Source organism: Trachinotus anak, unplaced genomic scaffold (genome assembly GCF_046630095.1).
Source record: "Trachinotus anak isolate AG129_WGS33_773 ecotype Australia unplaced genomic scaffold, CSIRO_AGI_Tana_v1 ptg000021l, whole genome shotgun sequence".
NCBI lineage: Eukaryota > Metazoa > Chordata > Actinopteri > Carangiformes > Carangidae > Trachinotus > Trachinotus anak.
Window position 1 is genome coordinate 3,571,391 of NW_027273872.1, and position 23,610 is coordinate 3,595,000.

General features: G+C 39.0%; 1 long non-coding RNA gene across 1 annotated transcript in view; it reads left to right on the forward strand.

Annotated features, from left to right (window-relative positions):
* Window positions 1–1,533: 1,533 nt before the first annotated feature.
* The window catches only part of LOC139605612 (uncharacterized), a 271,063-nt gene continuing 248,986 nt past the window's right edge, over window positions 1,534–23,610 (forward strand). Inside the window, exon 1 of the long non-coding RNA XR_011684442.1 lies at window positions 1,534–2,751. This is a non-coding gene — a long non-coding RNA (uncharacterized lncRNA). The remainder of the gene's footprint in view (window positions 2,752–23,610) is intronic.

The window sequence follows — 23,610 nt, forward strand, 5'->3', positions numbered from 1 at the left end:
GTGAAACAAGGCCAGTAGTACGATGCATGGGCCCGATGCAACTCAGAGGAGGGGGAGGGAGTGGCATGACTGGAATTAATTCCCTATGATTGAGGCAATTGCCAAGGTTACTGCAGAGAATCAAACAGTGGAATGTCACAGGAAGTGTTGTTTTCAGAGGCACAGTATCCTTGGTCACAGCTCACACCAAGGAGATGCTAATGATAGCTTTATCTTGTATCTCTTTGAAAACCTCTGAAAAATCTTTTCCCATGAGGCAGACCTATTCCTAAGGTAAGAACCATCACAGTCCTATTTTCAAAGGAGATCTATCCAGCTCAGCCCCTTTATAATATTTATAATATTATTTATAATATGTGTCCGAAAACAGTCCATCAAACCAAAATCCAAACACGATTCCTTGTTTGCAAAATATGGCATGCACCAATAAAACTGAGCAGAAACAGGTGTAAAATGGTAGTTTCCACGGTACACCAGTGTATAGTAGTGTAACCCACTCCTGGGTGATTACGCCTGCCTCTAGGTTTGTAAGGAGCTAAGGAATTCAGTGTAATAACCATAAGCAGTACCCAGGCAACACAAGTAATTTCAGCCAATGTGACTCAGATTGTAAACCTTCTGTAAACCAACCGTAAACCTTGGGTCAACTGTAAACATATCCCATGAGCCGTATCCAGTGGGATGCTGTCAAAGCCTCATGAGAGCCGTGTTTACTGATTGCAAACAAAATGATTGTTGCATAGTATTTATCAAAATGATGAGGTACTGAAATCCTATGATCCATTTTAGTGGTAGATAACCCTTAAAATTAAGAATATTGACTATATAGAAACACTCAGTAGCTTGTGGTTTAGTACAATGAAATACAATTGTTATGCAATAAAGTCTACTTTTATGATAATGTCTTAAATGTTTCTGCCACTGTCAAAAAAGAGGTGTTAATTCATTTACATGTTCTAGCCTAAGGGTGATAACAAGTGGTAATGTTTTACTGGGCTGCGTTTCTAATATTCAGCTCCCATATGTATAAATGGAAAGGAAAAAAATAAAATAGAAACCTCTTAATACACTGTAGTCCAGTACAACACTCCTTTTTATCTATGAACTCAGTGCTGAAAACATATAGATCAATTGTATTGACACATTTCTGACAATAATTTGCTGACATTGATGATAAACACATATGTTGTAAAACAGAGCCAGAGACATGAATGCATTTGTTTTGTATTAGCCCTTTGGCATTTAAGTTTTAGACTGACATGAATTACTTTTATTTCTTCTTCATTAGATCTAGACACACTGTAACAATTATACCCAAGGATATTATAACCACATTTGAATTTAATATTGTTTTTATATTCATTGTTTTGATTGTAATTTGTAAATTACTTTCCTGAACTTAAATAGCTTCTTGATAGAAATGATTCCACTGACCTATGGTGGACAATTTCTTCCTTTTGTATTCATTTGTTTTATTTTTGTATCATTTTTGATCATTTTGCAATGATAGCATAATTTAATCTTTCTTTCCACTGATATTATTTATTTATTTAAGCCACATATGAGACATTGAAATATATGTATCTGTGCAATGCACCTGACTGCCTGTATGCTGAACATGATCAATAAACCATAAAAACAAAACAAAACAAAAACAAACATGCTAATGTCAACACAAAGGTTGAATTTATATCAGCACTATTGTACAGAATTGCAATAGGCTACAGTGTAGCGGTGTGCAGAATAAAGAGGCCACTAAAGCCGACAACATGAACACACAGTTGCTGCTGTGTGGCTTCCGGTCACTGTGCGGCGAAGGGAGCGAAGAAGAAGCCCTGCGGCCTGCTGGGTGCGCAGGCGCTGTCCAGGTGCTGTGCTGACTAATTAAAATCAGCTGCGGGCTAATGGGAGCGTTTGTTTTATGAGTTCACACAGAGGCGCGACGATGATGTCAATTCTGTTTAAGAAGTTCACCTGTCTTCAGTTAGCCGTCATTATCATCCAAAAAGTGCTAAGTGGTCCAGTCCTCATTATTTCTTGAGGTCTAATGTCAAATTTCCGGTTTGTGTGAGTGAAAGCACCGCGGGACAAAGAGGAAGCGACAGGTGCAGGTCCCCAGCTGGCCTGACAAGCCGCAGCCGCGGACACTCATCAGCAGGAAGACAGCGGTGGTGTGGAAGCAGACACACCGCCAGCATAAGGGCTGTCATCGGCGGCGGAGCTGGTGTTTGCTTGGCAAGGCTTGTAAATGACAGCTCTTCTGGGGCAGATAAAGCAAAGATGAGAGGGAGCTCGCCAGGCCAGCAGTCAGAGCAAAAAATATGGCCAGCAGCACCATGAACACAGGAGATAGCGGGAGTTTTGGGGGGGGGGGGGGCTACATTGAAAGTGGTGATGGGACAACTCATCAATTTGGAAATCAGAAAAAGGATTACAATTTTTATTCAGACCCAGCAGCAGCATGCCAATGTAGGGTATCATTAGCCTGTGCAGCCTCACAGAGCTGACAAACCTGCAGGACACAGACCACTGAGGAAGACTAAAGCTGACCTGTTGCACTGCTGCCTCCCCAACAAACTGCACCAAGAGAATTGTTTCTTTAATCGCCATCCCCTGGTTTGGCTTTGACTCTACAGTACTGTCATTTGCCCAGAGCTGACTGACTGTGTCCAGCCTGTAGGGAGCGAGGAAATTTGGGGATTGCATGGATCACTTTGCACACACAAGGTCAAGGAGGACATTCTTCTAAAGGTAAGTCCTTGTTCAGTTTGCTCTGTGCAGTGGGATACCACAGTCTGGTGCTTAGGTATTTGTCTATTGTGCTGGATGTTTATCATGCCTGCTTGTGTTTGGCTTGGTTGCGTTGCTTGTGATGCTTAATGAACATCAGGTCTGTTATGGATTCATCTCTATGTGACATTGTTTTCATGAGCTGCAGTTTAGAGCCTCTTGTTGTGCTCAGTGGTTGGTGTGATTGCTCTTTGACAGTCTGTTACCTTTGTTGCTTTGAGTGGAGCAGTGTTGCTGGGTGCTGAAGTGGTGGTGGGCTGCAGCAGTCATTCAGATATCATGTCTAACTGTGACTCTGCAACTTATGATGCGAGTGTCTTTTGACGTTCACTGGTGTGACTGTAGTTTGATGGCTGCACATCGGCAGGAGAATGTGGCGGTTTGTATTGGCAAAGATGCAGTACAACTGTAGTACTCACAGTAAGTCTCTGGATTAAACTGCAGTATTTTCTTAAACTATACATACTATACAGTAAACCTATGGCTGAAGATACTATTAATATGTACATTAAACAAAATATGTGCTGTATACAACAGTAGCCTACTCTATCACTTTTTATTTACTACTCTCAAGATAAAATAGACAGTAACTCTATACACAGTGAATATTGAAGTTCTGTAAACAGATATTCACCATTTCCCTGAACCTTTGCATGATTCCAATAAATAGCTTGCTTTGTTTAGCTGACAGTTCAAAGTCCACAGATAGTCAGTCAGTGTGTTATCACGTAAGGTAAAGAAAAGCAGCAAATCCTCACATTTGAGAGGCTGGAACTAGGAAATATTTTCAAGTTGACCATTAACTGATTATTGCTAATTAATATAACACTGTCATTCAGCTTTAAATGCAGCCAATGCTGTTTTGAATCTGCTAGATGCATGTTAAACCACAAACATGTAGCACTGAGGTTCATGGTATCTTTAACTTTATCAGCAGCTTGTTATTTAATTTTTTTTTGCCAGTTCTTCTGACCAGTGGAGGGACTGGTGCTGACTGACACGTGCTGCAGGTACTTCAACAGTCAGTGTTGTACTTTTTTTGATATTTGAGAGGGTTATAAGAACATTTTGACACTGAACAGACTTAAGTCAGCACAAAGTGAAGTAGGAGTGCTGAAACGATGTCACATTTGTATGAGAAAGAGCACAGAGGGGACAAGGACGAATGGAATGAAAGTGATAACTCTAACAATTTAAAGAAATGAAGTCAGTCGTTTGAGGTCATCTTATAATACATCTGAGGAGAACCTGCAGCTATTCTTTTTCAGTTTGACCAAGTGTAAGTTTCCAGTCCTGACAGGAGTCTGTAACTTCTCTGCAAAAAACACAAGTCTTTATTGTCCCTTTTGGTTTAGTTCACTGCACTGTAGAAAGTTGGTGTTATGGCCTGATGGATTTAAACACGAATTATCTATGCACATTAACGCATTGATATGTCTGCTGTCATTTTTGTAGTTTGACGATGACTTATCCAAGATGCCTGTCCCTCGAGAAGCTCTGATCAGACTGATGCTAACTCCTCTTGTTTTCTCACACTCTGATGAGTTGATTTAGACATTTGCTTTAATTAAAGCAGAGTCCAGAGCAGCTGTTTTATCTGACTGAGAGCAACCTGTCGGCAGCAGACTGGATTGTAGTCATGGTCGTTGTGCACATTTGTACACATGACGCAGCACAACACAGTGATTGTCTGAGCCGAGCTTAGATGGTCACAGTTTGCTCAAGACAATGAGGAAACCAGCGAATGGCGTTGAAAAATAACTGATGCTGACTAATACTGTTTCTTCTGCAGTTTTCTTTTGTTTTTATGCTGTTCTTTTTTTTGTCTTTATGTAAAGCACATTGAGTTGCCTTGGTATGAAATGCGCTATATAAATAAAGATGCCTTGCCTTGCCTTGCCTAATATCAAAGTATCAAAAATGCTGTTTTTTTTTAAAATCTAAAAGCAGTACACTAACTTAGGCCTTTCTTAGAAATACGCTAAAGTAAACGGTTGCCTTGCTTTTTTTTTGTCACAGTAGTTATACCACAAACAAACGCACATTTGCAGGGGCTGTACTGCAGCTGAATCAGGTTTATCTCAAACATAATGTACGTATAACGGCCCTCAATTACAAACAAAACAGCAGAATGGGAATGACTTTGTAATGGAGTGCTGCTATTCATTTAGAGCACGGTTCATCTGGTCGAAAAGGAAATGGCGTGTGGGAGTTCCGGCAACTGTAAATTTGTGGGTGATTGACTTGGTGAGAATTACACTGCAGTAGAATTGGGACTCAGAGATGCTGAGAATGTGCTTATATCACCTTGTTATTATCAAGACGGAGTGTAAATTACCCTCCTGAAGAACTGAATTTGTTTTACCAAACTGTACAGTGGAAGGAGATGAGAAATTTGGCACAGAGTGATCAGGAGGTCTCAGATCTGCCTTTTTTCTAATTGTGTCACATGTCTGCAAAAAATCCTCACCACATGCTCACCGCTCGCCATCGTGTTTTAATTTATACTTTGAAATAGTCTTGAACAGAAGTTGAGATTATATTTTACATTAATTTTCTCCAGACGACCCCCACCCAGCAGAAGTCAGTTACATCTGAGATCTAATGTACCTGTTCCCCGGTCCAATGCTGCATTTCAGTTAAACCACAAAGTAACAGTGATATTTATGGGAAGCAAATTGTGGACTGAAAATTGCCGGCAGTATGAGAAGCATAATGTCGCTTGAATGATGAGTGATGGCATCCACTAACAACTGGTATGAAATCTGAGAAAGAATGCAAAAATAAACAGTACTAAACAACTGCAGTATGAAATGTACTATCTGAATGATTTCCAAAGGAGACACTTTAAAATGGCTACAAAGAGGTTACAGTAAGTGAAGCTGCACTGTCATTTAGATCCCTGCTCTGGCTATATGTGTATCAAATTTTGATCAAAGCATGAAAAAAAATAAAATGACCAATACAGTTTTGTCATGAATATAATCTTTGAAGCATCAAATGAGGCTTGGGCCTGTGGAGTGGTGAAAAAAAAAAACAATAAATAAATATATAACACAGTATGAAGATGCTGATTATGCTAATTATGCTGACTTCTTAAATCAACTGTTGTGAAAAAAATGCTGAATGTCCATACATTTAACCAAATAAGCATGTTTAGAGGTCGTATACCCGACTCCACCTATAGGAACATACAGTACAACACTCCAGGCGTTTTCTTCACACCCTTATTTACTGGGTAAAAAGCCGATCTTGTTTTGCCTGGAGACCATAAGCTGTGCTACCACTGGAACCACCTCAAAACTCCCCTTTGGCAAAGACTGTCCAACCTTGGAGAAGTGGCTTCCCCCCCCACTGTCCCTGGAACATCTCTTTATGGCTGAGGTATGTTCCATAGTGACAATTTGCCATTAGGTCTAAGTAATGCGATGTGGGCAGACAGAGGTGCCCTTTGCCACCCCCGTTGCTTCCCACAAGGCAAAGAGAGGCTCCTGTCTTGTCTAGGTCAACTTCCCTTTCAAGCAGACAGCACTTCAAACTGCAGGGACTGCAGTCACCCCTGAGCCACCGAGGTGCCTCACAGAGAGCCTTGGCCCTCTCACCTTTTGCAATTACTGCCTACCACACCACAACAGTGTTGCATCTGCAGGAGCTGTAAAGAGAAGAGAGAAGTGTAAACAAAGAGGTGGTTTAGATGTAGCACTGACACTTTTGGCCAATTACTCATGTCTGCAGTCTGCAATTGGCTGTCTAGAAGGGGGAAAATGGGTCTGAAGTGAAACATTGAGGTCCAATACGGTGAAGGTAATTTTGTTTTGTTTTGCCTTCATACCTTTTTAATACAAACAGAGAGTTTTTAGTTGATAAATGGTTGATATATTCATCTGTGTAGTATTATAAAACACTCAAAACAAGCACTTGTACCTTTTGAAGGAGACATTCTCTGTGCTCTGCTACTGAGAAATGTAGATTGGCTTGCGATGTCTTGTCAGGTTGTGCTTGTTCTCGTCAACAGTGCCAATGAAGTCTGATAAAAAAATCAGCGGTGGCGTACTTGGAACAATGTTTTTTTTTTTTTTTCCTGGCAGGTTTGTGTGTATTTCCTTGCTTTTATTTGGTTTAAGTAAATGGCTGACTTCCACTCAAGTTCCACATTAACTCTGTTGTCTTTACTGAAGGCCTTAAAGCACTCAATTTACCTCAAACCTGTTTAATGCCAAGTACATGTACACACAGTTAATACATAATGGAGGTTAGGTTTCCTGAGATTTCACTAGTTTTCAACACATACTGCAATTACACTAGGTAGTGTGGGTGTGTATAACCTTAATACTACGTTCACTACTACAAGTCCACGTACATTACTCTGCACAGCTGTACTTTTCTAATCCTACTGCAGAGACGTGTGTGCAGATTAACACTAGTGAATCAGAGATGTCTCAGTCTTTGTGTGTTGGGGAGATGGCTCTTAAAAAAAAAAAAAAAAAAAAAAAAAAAAGGCTGTACTTGTTCTTGGTAGTTTTGGTACAACATATTCCAGCAGAGAGAGCTTTGAAAATATGCTGGCTGGTGTGAGGGGGGTCAGAGAAGAGAGTGTATTTAAGTGCACTTCTTGATCCTGGTGTCACACAGGCCTGGAAGGAGGGCAAGATGCATACAGTGATTTTTTTCTTTCTCAGCTGATTGAATGAAGCATCATAGCCTGGTGCTCTCTGTGAAATAGTCAGTTAAGGAGAAAAATGGACTCGGTGACAGCAGTTAGTTTCCGTTCCAGGTACAAGCCGGAGTCCTCAGGGTGGAGAGGATGTCACTTTTTACCTGCCTATGCTGTTGAATGTCTGCTTGTTGACGGTCTTCCACACAGTTTGGTTGGTATTAGCCTAAATTGGGGCCACACAGCATGGTGTCACTGACCAATGCTCTTTGCCTTCCCTTGAAAAAGCAGTCAGTGGCTGCCTCCAGAGCCCCACTCTGCACACTCTGACACTCATCTGTGTCAAAAAATGTGTCTACCATGAAAATTGCTGCCTTTTTTTCCTGCTTGAGGGGTTGTATCAAAGATCAAACAGCTGACATATCCACAGATGCTTAGTGGGCTTTGAAAAGGATCATTTGTGTATTGCTTGGTAAAGCCACATACACAGGAAAGATGTGACTACATCTTACGCTTTGACCTAGTCGGAGCAAACGTACCGAGTACAAATCTCCATCATCCTTGACATCAAAATACGCTGTTTAACTTGATTTTTCCTTACACACCTCCTGCTGTGCCCATTCTCCCACATGGTTTTAATTCTGTAGCTAGTCATTCAAAATACCCACTGCATAAGAATACATAAGAAGGCCAGCGTGAGTTCATAATGTTCAGTTTTGGGACAAGAGACCACAGCACTTCCAAAATATAAAGGTGAATGTCCACTACAACAAGCTCATTGTATGATTCTGAGTCATAAGTGGACGTGAGGAGACAGTCCAGACAACTGACATATCACCAGAACACGTCAGTTAGTCATTTGGTATACAGCCCAAGAGGATGTCATTGTCATTGTGTCCAAGCAACTCTCCAAAGGACCATAAAACCAGCAAGTCCTCACACCTGAGCGGGATGGGAATGTAGGAAAGAATATTTGGTATTTTGTGTGAAAGATGACTGAAGAGATTAATCCATTATCAAATTAGCTGCTTGATTATTTTTCAGTCAGATCAAGTATTTGAATACTTGTATCAGCTCTGTAGCTAAATGCATGTGATGTTTATGTAACAAGGAGATGCATATCGCATCAGTGATAAGTGACCTTATCCAGTTTTTACTGTTCAGTTCATTACAAATAAAGTAGGAGCCTCAGTCATTCTAGTAAATATCAGCCACCTCGGTGCCTGAAGTTTCAGCAATTTATTTAAAATACTGCAGAATATTCTGTTGTTTCATGATGTAGATATATAAATATGATAAACGATTACAAAATACTATTACAACATATTTGTTATTTTTAGTCACTGCTTTCAAAAAACTGATGAAGTATTCTAAATGTCAAATTAGTGGTTACAGCAAAGTGAAGGAAACAAGAGAAAAGTTGACAAAGTAAGATTGAAAACCCATTACTGTTCTCCTTCAGTTTCCACCATCCCTCCCGTGTTCTTGTGAATTAACTTTCAAGGGCACAGAGTTTCAGCAAATATTTCATTTCCCAAGATGGCCATCGCTCAAGCTATCACTTGAACAACTCAAATCCATCTTTTGTGAAGGAAAAAGGGAAAAAGATAGAGGGTATATATAAAGTGGAAGATGACTGAGATTACTTTGTGCTTTTTTTTCCGAGTGTCAATATCTGGAGACAGAAGTTGGAAAAGTGGAGATTGGCACTCTTCAGATTTCTCGGTTATCAGTGGTCAGTACATTATAACCATATCTATATACAGTACTGCAAATTTAATCAATCATCATTTGTTTGGAATGACACCTTTGCACATAATTTCAAAGTTTTCACATCAACTCATTAGGATAAATAGAAGTTATTTTGAGGATGGGGGAAAAAAAATCTCCCAGTGACACTGTGTTAAATGTTATTTTTTGCTTACTTCAATTATGTCTATTTTTAATAGTTTGGGTCTTTCTTGGCTGGTTTGTCCATTAATCATTTGATGGTGTGAGCAACATGGCAGTTACCCAGCAGCAATGTAAACTGGGCTTGAAAGAGAAGGTTTATTTTTAAAATCAGAGAGCTGGAGTTCTTATTCAGGTTGATTATGTCTCCTTATAAAGGCTCAACGAAAAGTATTAAAGAACAAACGGCAGCGTGTGGAATCAATGCATGCCATTTCCTTTACACATGTTAGATTCTTTGTGCACAAAGGAAACATCATGATGGGCCTCATCATGGCACTTTGAAGAGTAATGGGCTGTTTTCATAAAGCATATCAAAAAACTGAATAACACAGTGTCAGCGTTTCCTCAGCTGAATTATCTATACTGACAACAAACAAGAGTAAAACAAAACTTGCATAGTCTGCACTTAAAAATGAACACGCATCGTAACTCTGTTGCCATTTTCCTCACTGTTTTTGAACATCATTGCACTCTTTGTTTTTTTAAATACTTTGGTGAGGACAACACAAAAGTAGTGTCTTTTAAAGTGCAAGTGTCCACCGGGGGGTGGGGGGGTGGGGTTGTGGCACAGAGGACAAGGCTCTAGAGGTCAGCGTCTTACTGCTGCTGCTTTCACAATGTTGAAACAAGAGGCAGAAGGTCAGATTACCCCCACCAGGATGTGAAAAGAGAAAACAGTGCATTAGCCAGCCTTTGTTCCGTCTAACATACATGGGCTTTTCCCACTGGTGCTGCTGGTTCATTGTCCCCAGGGTCTCAATGGGTCACAAGCTTTTGGGGTAGAAAGGACAGGGGGTTGTCATCTGCTTTCCAAAGGTCGGTGTCTACGTCTGTCATACCCCAAAGCCATCAATGGGAAACAACTGTTGCACTGCTCTTGCAATACAGGGATATTAAAGCTATTTATCTCGACGCCCTGCCTCTGCTGAGACAGCTCGGAGGGGCTCTGATGCATGCTTAATACACTAATCACACTCCATCTCTAGGACCCCTACTTGCTGCCCTAATCTCTTTTTCTCTGTTTTTCTCATAACTTCTCATAACCCATGTACTACACTCACAAAACTATTGATATGTGCTGCACAAATACAGCACAGTGCACCTGCGCCGTCGTCCGCTGGCTTGCACACAGACACGCTCTCAGAGCAGGATGGCAGAGGTGTGCCTACAGGGGACGTGTTTGTTTTTCAGATGCAGGCAGTTTCCTGCTAGGGCTACTTTGGTGTCTGATGCCATGGTGTCATCTTACACTATCTTGAACATGTCCATCTGGTGTCTGCTATCAAATTGTGTGGTGGGTGTTTATGCATGTGGTTGGTGGTTGGTGCAGTTTCAAACACGATAAAATTATTTAGGCCTTTTCAGCAGTGGTTATCAAGGTTCTTTGCTAAACTATGTTGCTTTATGGGCCCACAACTAACAGTTATTGTCATTATTGATAAATCTTGTGTTGATTTTTTTTTTGATTGATCATTGCTCTATAAAACGTCAGAAAATAGTGACTGTCCATCACAGTTTCCAAAAGCCCAAGGTGATGTCCTCAAATTATTTGTGTTGTCTGACCAACAGTCCAAAATTTTAAATTTATGCAGATTACAGAGATATTTAATAAGAGAGAAGCACCTAATACTCACAAGTGAGAAGCAGGAACAATGTCTGGCATTTTCACAAAAAAAAAAAAAAATCAATTATCAAAATTATTTATACAAAATGATTAACTGATTGTAATGGAATGGCAGGTGCTATGGTAGAAACCCATATCCTTAAATGTCTCTCAGTTGTACTCAGTTGCACTGATGCTCAGTATGCAGCCATAGACAGGTTGATGGATCAATTTGCAATGGCAATTTTCATTTGAAGCTCTTCATAGCGGCCGTTATGAATCAATAGCTTTTAATGAATGATGGGAGGGACCGTGTCTTCTTGGTTATTTATTGACAACAATCTTTTTTTTCCTCTTACCAGAAAAAGAATCTGACAGTCTGATGGTTCATTCTTGTACAGTAGCACAGTTAAGGCTTCTCTTAAAACTCATTTTCCAGCTATTTTAACAAGTAAGGTTAGTGAAGTCAAAACTGAATAATGGCATACTTTAGCTAAGTCTAACATCTCATTTGCTTGCTTGCTTTTTTTATTTTAATAAGTGCCCACTGACAGCTCATTATAGATGGCAGAACACCTACACAACCAATTGCAATGGTGATTAATATTTTTGTTTCATAACTTTATGCTACAGATAAAAATGAAATTGTCCTCTGTGCTCTCGCCCCCATAATAACCATAATAACCATCTACTTTTATGCACTTTTCTTGGTCCCCTGGTTTCCTTGAAGAAGTGAATATGTTTTCTGAAATAAAAACGAGTGACACTCATTTCTAATGTCTGCACTGACAGTCACAGTGCACTCAAACCTTTGGTCATGGGAATTTACCTGCAACAGTATTTACAGAACCTGTGTTTACTTTTATGTGCAAAATGAAAGCATCAAACTGAACTGTGCCCTTCATGCTTTTGCTTTTGCTTTGCTTCACTTCCATGACTTACTATGGGTCAAGAGAAATGCTGCCCCAGTCATCTTGTTGCTGGTTCATTGCAATGTAATGCTAGTACATTCATAGTGAACTAAACTAACTATCTCAACACTGAAATATTTTACGTTGGTTGTTTTTTGACATGATATCACCAATTTGTCAATTTTGTCAATCATGAAAACGTGCTACTACATTTCAGCCACTAAAAAAATGTGCATGACAGGAGGTGCAACAGCCATAAACAGTGCTGGTTTTTGGAGGGATTTGTGGGCCCGTCCTGACTGGCTGATTGAGTAAATGCACATTTTCATTGCATGCATCTTCAGAGAGAATGAGGTAAGACTGTATTGATTTTTAACTTATGACTTGGTGTTTTGCAGTTTGGTAATTTGCATGTGCATTGTGTTTTTTAAACATTTCAGCTTCACGAAGTGAAGTGCTTCACAAAAACCAAACACATGCAAACACATTACTCAAGATAATAAAAACAATAAATGAATGAATGGATAAATATGTAATTTTTCTTTGTGCCCAAAGCAGACAAAAGTAGGGCTGCTGTGGTAACACCATCGCACCAATTCCTTCTGTAATACACTTTTTTAAAAATTCATCACCTAAAAATGATCATTAGATGATGCATGTTAGTATAGTTAGACGTTCCTCTAAATATGTTTTGATTTCCATTGCCTGGTTGGCAGATTAATGTTTTTTGTAGCAGTTTTTGATGTTTGACTGTTTATGATACTGTCAAAGTTTGATAAACTGATAAGAAGAAGAGAAAGAAGAAGAGATGCTTTATTCTAAGCATTTTGTCACTGTTTGCAGTTCTGTTTGAAACTTGTGGATTTTTCTGTAAAAACAGGTATTAATTGTCTATCAGTGTCATTTCCATTCAGTCACAATGGAAAAAATGGCAACAGATCGAGGCAGAGATGTGGTCAATGACTGTATGTCTGGCAGTGATATGTTGTAAAATTTAAAATCCAAACCCGGACAGTCCAGAGAGTGACATGCTAAACTTAAGTTTCAGCTACAGATAGCTGAGTTTAAATGTAGGGTTTTTGCAGGTTCTGAAGCACTTAATAATACTGAAGGACACTGAAGTCTGCTGGTGAAATCCAGGCCTTGAAATACTGTATCTGTAGAAATCATAGTACAAAGGAAAGGAACATTAATGAATAAGCACAGATAATTGAGTGATTAAGAGACAACATATTTCAATGGCAGGGAACTGAATGTGCTAATGATAGAGCCTGCCTCTTTATACTTATTGAGTGACGTTCAAGGTTACTCACTGAGACTGACATAGCCATTCATCACAGCCATAAGATATTTCCACTTGCTCACCCTGTCTCATCACAGCTGTCTCACATCAGCAGAAGATTACGTCCTTGCCCTCTGGCTCTGCCCAGTTCTCCAAAACTTCTGGTCAGTGGTCACGAGAGTGTCTGAGATTCCCAGTCAGTGCTGTAGCGGGGTTTACACTATACATCTGAACTCGGATGGTCAAATGGCATTGGAACCCCCTAACCCCCACCCCCCACTTTATGCTTGTTTGTGTCAACAGTTTTGCACTTGTAGTAACTTCGTCCCAAAGTCGATGGGTTTTTGGTTCGATGCCTGAAATAAGTTTTGTGGTCAACACAACCTTAAGACATTTTCAGGTTTCATTCTACAGCGTAAATTCTGTGACAAGTATACATATGTGTGTGTGTGTGTGTGTGTGTGTGTGTATTATTTTTTTATTTGTATTTTTTTTTTTACTATTTCAAATGGGCAAAACCTTATTTCATCACAGAACTGTGCACAGCACATTGACTCGCTCTCTCTGTCTCGCTCACAAAACACATTGACGACAGGCCCATCTGTCATAGTCGGACAGGCCATCGGGAGCACCGGGCGAAATCCCACTGCATCGGTGGGTCAGTAGGCCATGAAAAAATCCATTAAGTGTTTCCCATCCCTGTCTTTGTCTTCACTGGCGCACTCTGAGTGCCTGCCATTCGGGGTGCGCATGAGAGCATGCTGTGTGCATGGGCCTGGGCCTGGGCTCACCAACCCTAGCCGAGTCAGGAGTATTGTTATTTGTTTAACACAACATGAAGCAATAGCACCGTATATAATGTTCAGTTATTTGCATTGGAGCAGCTCCTATATGGTAGCAGCTCCTATACCCCCCCAATTAGCTAAGGTCAAAAATAGTAATAATCTTTCTTTCTCTGTGTGGGAAACACTGCTGTTAGACAATTGTGTTAAATTGTGTCGTAATTACCATATCAATTCTTGACTTATGGTCAAAAATGTGTTTTGAGAGGTCACAGTGACCTTGACCTTTGACCACCAAATTCTAATTAGTTCATTTGTGAGTCCAAGTTTACATTTGCAACAAATTTGAAGAAAGTCTCTCAAGGCAGCACTGAAATATTCTGTTTATGAGAATGGGAAGGACGAACAGACGATTACCTGAAGATATAATGCCGCGGGCTATGACGGGCTATGACATTGTCTTAAAATTAAAAATCCTTCCCTCCAGTTCTGTAATACTTGATTTCTTCTTCTCTACCACTCCACTGTTATACAGTTCTATCAAACACTAACACATCCACAGAATGACCACAGAAAGACAGTCTGTTCTATCAATTGTGTTATGCTCAGCTGCAATGTTATGTTAACGTGCACAGATGGAGATGCATACTGTGCATGTTAAGACAGAATTGGAAAATCACAAATGTTAATATCAACTACTTTTGTTACTGTTTGGTGGGGATAATATCATCGTTACATTTCCATAGTATTATCACTGTTTTGATTTCCATTGCCTGGTTGGCAGATTCTTTGGGGGACACATTATTTAAAAAAAAGAAAAAAATTCTATCAAGGTATTTTTCGTGGGAAAAGCAACTGCGTAACTGTGACAGTTGAATTTGTTGTTGTGGAAAATAGTAAATAAGTAAATTTGAGGTCACTGAGGAAAATGCCTTAGGAGTTGCAAACTTGTACAACAGTTACACCTGTTCTGCGTTGTAGGTGTAGAAATCCTATTCTGTAAAGATTAAGAAACACATATGCTCATATTTTTGCAACAGTTGCTGCAGTAATTGCAGCAGAACAAGGACCACCGTCACCAGCTGTAGTCTAAGACGGTGGAGTTACAGTCCACCTGTGGGACGAGAGACCTGCCTGCAGGCAGGACAAATGGACACGCGACAAGCTGGCTGGTCTGGTCAGCAGCAACTGAACTTTGTAATCAACACACTCACGTTTAGCAACTCATAAGTAAATGAATAAATAACAGCACCATTCAAATGAATATTCCATTTGAAGTTAGCAGAAGTGAGATTGAATGTGACAAACTTTATTAAACAGAAGATAACCTTGTGGTTGAAGAATAGTGACAAGGAGACCAACATCTGAAAAAAGCATCAAATCGGTGGAAAGATATGATTCACAACTTCTGGTCACAGTAAAATCAGCGCAGAAACAGAATGCAGATAATGATTAATCTATGCACATTATGTTATTTGCGCAGGGTTTTGGTTTGACCATATACATTCTTATCATGGCCTGCAGTGCACTTGGCTGGGACATGATGAGACATTTAGAGGAGACCAGGCAAGAGCTGCAAGACAGAGCCAACAAAATGAAGTCCCCTGACTTCATAGAGACAGTGACTTATTTTGCCTCTGCCCCGAGCACTGCACCAGAGTTGTTATTATTATTATTTGTATTTATCTTTGTTTAGTTTTTTTGTTTTAAATTCAGTTTAGGTTTAGTTAGTTTCCTGAGTGGCTTTGTCCATCTCAGGTTAGTGTTTATTGTTTAAAAATGTTTAGTTTAGTTAGTCTCAGTATTAATTTTAGTTTTTTAGTGTTTTTTATTATTATTATAATATGAGGGTATTTGTCAGGGGTAAGATTTCAAAAGTTCTCAGTAAACATATGCACCAATGTGTCCTCATGCTAGTTGTCTTTTTTTACTGCTTACTGTGACAACGTACATGTTTTGAAAGCCTGGAACAGGTAAGTAGTATCAATTGCAGAAATTTGCAATATTTATATTTTTTCATGTCAATTGAATGATCCCCAGGTGCTCACAGATTGTGTGTGTGTGTGTGTGTGTGTGTGTGTGTGTGTGTGTATAATGTATGTTCCCCAACAATCAAGTTTTCCAATTAAACTTAAAATATTGAATAACTGATTGAATACAGATAATATGGTTGATATCTTAACATTACAAACTCAACTCATACTAAAACTCTTATCCTGACTTGCTTTGCTCTCTTTCTGCATCGATTGCACCCCTTGCGGGCATCTTTGAGCCAACTGCTCTAGCTGGTTTGTCTGAGGACACCAATAATATTATAACAAAATAGTAATTGTCAATAGTAGAATAACATGTTGTCCAGTCCTCTGAACATTGTGCCAAGTTGCTTGGTCCAACGTGGCAGTGACTTTGACAGCCTCTACATATGAGGTGGGCAGGTTTGAGGTGCAACAGGTACAAATCACTTTAGCTCCTCACTTCAGAGATGTTTGGTGCAAAAGTCAGAGTGCGAGGAACTTGTCATTTGAGACTCGTTGCGAAGCAGTTGTAGTTATTGACTTGTATTTGTGCTACAAATATATCAAAGAAAAAAAAAAGTGTTTGAGAAAATATTCTACAGATGTGCAACTGTCATTGCATGAATTGACATTCTGGTTTTGTTCTCGTGTAGTTTATGGTGCTGTTGAATTGTATAAGTACGATCTGCTCCAGCAGATGTAAAAGTGACAGCAAGGGAAAATCTCTCACATGCTCTCATGTGTTAGGCTCATTGTTTCAGAATTAATTCCATTTTTACTGCTGTATTAGAAAACACATTTGCAACCCTGTTAGATGAGGGTAAATGTTTTTGTTTGGTAACATTTATCATGCACAAAATGGAAATTATTATAAAATGTTCCAACATTAGATGCAATTCCATTACACTGTTATGAGTACTTTGCCTCTATGCACTTATCAAGGCTTAGATAGATGAATATCCTAATTCTGACCTTTCTATATGATTGTGTTATTGTATTTATCAGATTTCTATTTAACTGAATTTCTGTTTTACATACTATACTTTCAATTCATTTTATTTTGCTATGTTTACCTATTACATTTACATATTTTGATGCTTAGATTTAAGACAGTATCTTATGCTCTGTTGCAATAGTTTGTAGTGTTGTCTTTAAATGACCATTGGTTGTGTCTTTCAGCACTTTGGTTGTCATTTTCTAACTCTTTATGAAGTCTGCTGTACATCTTTCCTTGACCCGGTAGCCTTTCTATTGAGGTGAAGGAAAAGTGATTTGAAAATGAAAAGCAGAGGTTTTGGTCGGCTGTGTCATTCTACTTGCACCCCAAAAGGACAGGCACGCTGCTGCTTCAAGGACAGAACTTTTTCAGTACTTTATCATGAAAAAAAAAAAAAAATCAAATAGATTATCAATCTGTTAGCCAACTGAGTGAATCTGTGGCTCTATCTGCCACCAGCAATGGATCTTCACTACGGTCCAGGCTTTGCCATTAAAAGAGCTAATAGGTGACAAAGACCAGAAAGTGCTGTATGCCATTATGGGTAATTGTCCCTCATCAATATTACATTACTTAGTTAGACAAAGCTTGATACCATCAGTTAAATGCACTGAGCAATGCTTTCAGTTAGAGCAGAGGCACTGAAAGAAACCCTAGATCCCCTTTTAACAACATTTCAATGAAAACTTTGATGCAAAAAAAAAAAAAAAAATCTAATCGCTTCAGTGGGAGATTCTGTTTGAGTAATCCTAATATATATGAAGAGAAGGGTTTCTTTAAAATGAACTGTAAGTGGGCTACCCAGATATAGGAACCTACAGCGTCTTGTGAACAAAAGTGTCTCTTGACCTTTACATGTAATGTTTATTGTTTCCAATGTCACCCTCTGATTATATAATATCCTGTATAGAAGACACACAAATAAATTCAGCAACTACCTCCACTAATTACCATATGGCAGATGTGCTTGAGAGGAAGCAAATCAAGACCATTTTTTTTCCTCCTGGAAAGTAATTTATTTGGGAAATGAGGATGATACATGTATATTCAATTCTGTGTTCTCATGAACAAAAACTTAATTTGGTTTCTAGTCGACTACTAATCATAATTTTTTGCATCAGCACAATCAGATAGCACTATTTTTTTATGTCTGTGATATTGTAAGAAGTGCTGTTGTATCCCCACTAATGAACTACTAATTAAATTAGCAAAAAAAAAACAACTCTCAATTGATCATTAAAATCCCTCTAACTTTAAGGAATGGAGCGAACTGAACAATCCCACTGCAGTTGACTTACAACACAATGTTAAAAACCCTTGAGGTTGGCTCCTAAAGGACTGTTTTTGAGGGGCTTTATGCACCACTAGAGAAGGTTAACAACAGCATGCCATAAGAAATTGATACAACACAAAAGAAACTCTGCCTCCAAAAAAAATGTTCCCTCTGGCTCTTTATGTTCTTCAAATGGCCTTTTTCAAAATACTGCTGGGCAAAACATTTCCAGAATTATTTTACTTCACTATTGTTGAAGCCATCAGATCTGCCAAGCCAGGCCAGTTCTTGCAGCTAACCATAGGCTGTGGCATACAGCAAAAGAATAAGATGTAACTTTACAATACAGACAGTGAGCAGCACTCTTGTGTATTCTAAATTATGTTTTAGAGTAAATCATACTTTAGCTTCTTAACAGCCTCATCTCATCACTTGAGAATAACGAACACAATATAATCAAACAACAGTGATTGTATTTTATTTATTGATGAGAATAAATCAAAGTGTAACACCACCAAGCAATTACAATGCTGGTCTTAATGAGTGCCTCAATTTATATTGGTTGATTGCCAAAGAGAAAAGCAATGTTTTGCTCTACTCCTCAATTGATCATTGAAATGAATTCCCTAAATGTGCATGATAAACAAACAATAAACTGAGTTTATGATAATTTATAACAAAGCCCATAATGCACTGTTTTCTACACAAGATGTTGCCCCATGCATGTAAATTCAAAACAAGCACTTAAATATGAAAAATGGGCAATAAATGACTTTTGAGGACACAGATGCAATGCTTAATGTGGTTTTTGGTTGACAGAAGGACTAAAGAAATATTGGCTAGTATCAAATAATGTCACAACATATCAGAACAGAAAAATTAGTTGTAACTGAACATGCAATATCATGCATCATCAGCCAATCACATGCTGGATTTGTGGGACACGGCGTCCCACCTACTGCTGAAACACCATTGACACTACAGCTATCAATCAGTGAGCTCAAATCACCCACTGACTGCAGCACAGCAAAGTGATTGCTCGCAGCCTGAACACAGAAATGGAGCAAAGTGGAAAACAGCTGCTTACAGCAGTGTTCCTAAATTGGCAACTGCATCACTAGATTTAATAACTTCTTAGACCTTCTTGGTGACTGTATTTCTTAAAAGCTGACATTGACAAATTTTTCAGGGTATCTGCAGAAATGCTGCAGTATACATTTTAATATTATTTTTCTACAATTGACATGTCTGTTCTAACCAAAGCAGTTCTCAGCCATTTGCCAAGCTAGAGGTGTAGTCCCACCCACCCGCCCTGAGGGGGGAAAAAAAGGGGAGCAGGTGTATTTGTGATCTCCAGTGACCTTGCCACTGGTCTCAGGTGAGCGGAACATCTTTTGCTACTGTGTGAGCTGCAGGCCTGGGAAGAAGATAGCAGATAAAAAGGACCTGTTAGCCACTGCCTACAAGAAGAACAGCAACTTCAAAAACTTTCCAAGGAGCAGTTTAAGCAGTTAAGGATAATAAGTTGTTCGAATATAGAAAAATCGTGACTGAAACCTCAGCTGTTTTCTGCATACTTACAGGTGCACCTTGGAATACATTGTTGGATTGATACTATGGCCACTCATCAAAAACTAAATTACTGAAAATTGACAGTAATATTTTTGCGTATGAGTCACTTTAGTTCAACCATTGGTTTTACTATTTTTTAGCGATTAGTGAAACCCATTTATTTACATTATGTTTAAGGGTAGCATGTACTCTGCCACTAATTTTAGTCATTTACTACATAACTGTTTTGATACCAACCTAGAGAAGAAAACAGAACACAACTGGATCTTGGTTAGGAGATAAAAGGGCAACAAATGTCATTGTTTACACTGCTGATATATTGATTATTCATTTGTGAAAAATGAAGTTTGGAAAGTCTTTTAACAACTCATTATGCACTGTGTAATGAATTACATAATTACTATTGCAATGACTGAGCCAGCAGCTCTTATTTCTTCAAAGTTATCTTGTTACCCTTGATTTCCTGTAATTCCATAGACACCACTTTGTCTGGCGATTTCCCTTGAGACACCAGCCATGAGGGATAGGACCTAGATGACTGAAACTAAAGCTCAGGGAAAAGGCGTCCCTTGTGAACTGAACTGAACTATCAGAGTTTAGGACCCTTGTGACAGTAGGCTCTCGGAGAATGATAATACTGGGAAACCCTGAACTGAGAGAAGGAAAGAGACAGACAAACAGATGTTACATTTTTCTGTATCCACTTATTCTTTTCATTATCATGGGGGAGCCTCAAGTCTATTCCAGCATGCACTGGGCAAGAGGCAAGATACAACCTTGACAGGTCTTCAGTTTATCACAAGGGAAACACACTTGGACAAACACCGTTTAGTGTTTCCAGTACAGCAGGTACTGTACTTCATGTTTTCTCGCTGTGAACCATCCACCTTCCCTTTATATTATTCAGTGAATTAAATATATATTCAGAGCTTAACTTGAATACACAGACATGCCAAAACTCCACTCCAAATTGTATCACAAATATGAGCACACACTTTCATAAAAGAACTAGTGAATGCTACAGCAAGTTATTTTCTATATGAAATTTGAATGGGTAACATCATTATTTGTATGTAGCTTTATATATTTTTGTCTGGACTGCAACAGTGGAGCCAGCCCTATAATCTGGAATGTCTCTGACTGACTGACTGACTGACTGATCGTATTTTCTCCATTGGTCAGCTGAATGCCACATCACTGAGTTGGAGTTTCTTTTGCAAATGAAAATAAATCAAATATAAGCATTTTGTGTTTGTCATTTGATAATTACAAATAGACTGTATTCTATCGATGTTTATAACCAAGCAGCAGAAAAAAAACATCTACATATCCTATCCCAGTCCTACATTTTCGTGCTGTGGTTTCTCTTTTTGTCCTGATCAGATTGTTACCTTAACAACATAATACTGAAAATTTTACAGCTAAAATTATTATTGACCTTGACTTTGAATGGCTCTCCTCTTTAAAACCTGCATCCTGTCATCCCTAATTAAAAACGAAATAAGCAAACAAGATATTTCCACACTACCCCACAAGATGAGTGAGTGTGTATATAGTTTTATTTCTAGAACTTCAAACTCAGCCATGTTCCCACTCTGAGTATCACACATACACATTGAGAGAGACAATACAGAAGAATCCCCATACCAAAAACCTGAATTAATGCCTCAATCTTTCCCAAATTGGTTGCGATTTGTTTTATTTGTGATTGGTGTATTTCCGTCCTCAGATGGTCAAATTCCAAGTCAGGAGGAAGGCTGTTTCTAATCCTAATGAGGAGTTCCCCATTACTTTGCTGGACTGATAAGGCACTAGTCTGTGACACTCAATTTTCAAGACCCAAACCCTATCAAGGAACTATCAAGTGATAGAATAGCTGCAGGACCATTAAGTGAATGTCTAATTAACGTATTATAAGGCATTTCTGTGCTGGCTATCAAATCCCTCCTCCAGGCACCAATGCATCCATCTGACCTTATTTGATTGCACAGTCACATTAATGAGCTCCATGGTGTCCCACATACAGACTCACCTCGCTTTCCAGCTGCAGCCAAGTGCAAAGGGGTATTTGGGGCGGGGGGTTGATTGTGTGTGAGACAGCGAGAGACCAGAGCTCTATTAGATGTATGAGTGCAAGCTGCACTTAAATACCCCTACTGGTATTTAGATGTTAATTTGTTTGTGTTTGTGATTAAGTGGCTCTCCATTAACTTTTTGTGTTGGTTAGATGTTTAGAAAATGTTTGATATGTTGGTTAATGCTCCTGTCAAGAATATACAAGTGTTAATGTTTGTTTGGTCTATGCGGGCTCATTGAATTGAGGAGGGGGAGAAAGGAAGACAAACTCCACAGGGCAGTGCAGGGATGCACCAAAACACTTCATTTAGAGACGCAAGACACCTATCCTCACAGATTAGAGGAGGAACAGTGTGTGGAGTCACATCCCATTTGCTATCTGTAGCTTTCACGTGTGAGTGCTAGTGAGAGAGGAAAAGACAAGGAGAATTTGTTTTCATGCAACATGAAATAATTTGCACAACACACGTGAAACTCATTTGCAAAACTAACCCCAAACTTTGCATTAAAACAACTCTGAAAACAAACAGACAAAAGAAGTTCAGAGTCAGTCCTACACTGAATCAACTGGCAACTGCGTGAAATTTTAGATAGTCAGTCCCAGAAAGTCAGTTACCTACCATCACATACTGAGACTTTTCTCAGCGTTTTTACAACTTTGGAATTCACTTCTCCCTATTGATCAAGTTGCTTGTTTAACACATCCATGTGAACAGAGTATGTGACCGAATGTACAACCAGAGGTCACGTCCTTAAGTTGAATGTGAAGGATAGTAGAGGGAGATTTTGTTAGGATTATGGTCTCTGTGTGCATAAGCCCAGGGTTTAAACTTTCACTTTATCCATCTACTGTTCTCTCTGAATCCCTCCGCTGGCTGAAGTCAGAGAGGTTCACTGCACTGCCCCCTCCTGTATGGGAACGACTATGAATATAAATAGGTGAGCTCCTCAAGGTATTACAGCTCATCCATGCTTGGCAGCTGGTTGAGAATGTCAATACCTGCATAATACAGAATTGTAATTTCTTTCAGTTTCTAAAGGTTATAATGGCTGAACTTTTCAGGTACAATTTAAATTAGATTGGCACCATGATATGCCACCATAAGGGTCAAGGATATGACTAATCTATAGCCTAATCTGTTTTAAATGTAGCACTTTATCAAATCTGGTATTTTACATATTTAAGAAAAATGACCACCATGTTATTTTTGTTTTAAGGAAGTAACTCTAGTATCTGGGCATGAAGCTGATATGATATGATATATGATATCTTCACATGATTAGGGATTGGAAGACACGTCCCTGTTTTGTTACAGAGATTTCTGTCATTAAAACTGTATTCAAAGGAAACAGAAATCTTCTCAGTCTGAGGCTGTGTTCTAATAATCAATCACATGAACAACCTGAAACAGAAAAATCATTATTGGTTTGGTTGTTTAGCTTTCTGCATATGCATCCTGGCATGTGAAGTTTGCAAATAGTAAAGGTATTACTTTCCATTTGAATGGGTCAAAAGCCAAGAAGTGCAATAAGATTTCGGGGAATAGCACAAGGATCTGAAGTAATTTCTGCACGTGGACCACCAACATACCTGGCATGAACCGACTAAGCAAATACCGAAATGAACACATAGAGTATTATCAGGCAGGAGACAAATCCTGAGACAAATGAGAAAAGACAATGATACTGTTTTAGCAGAGTA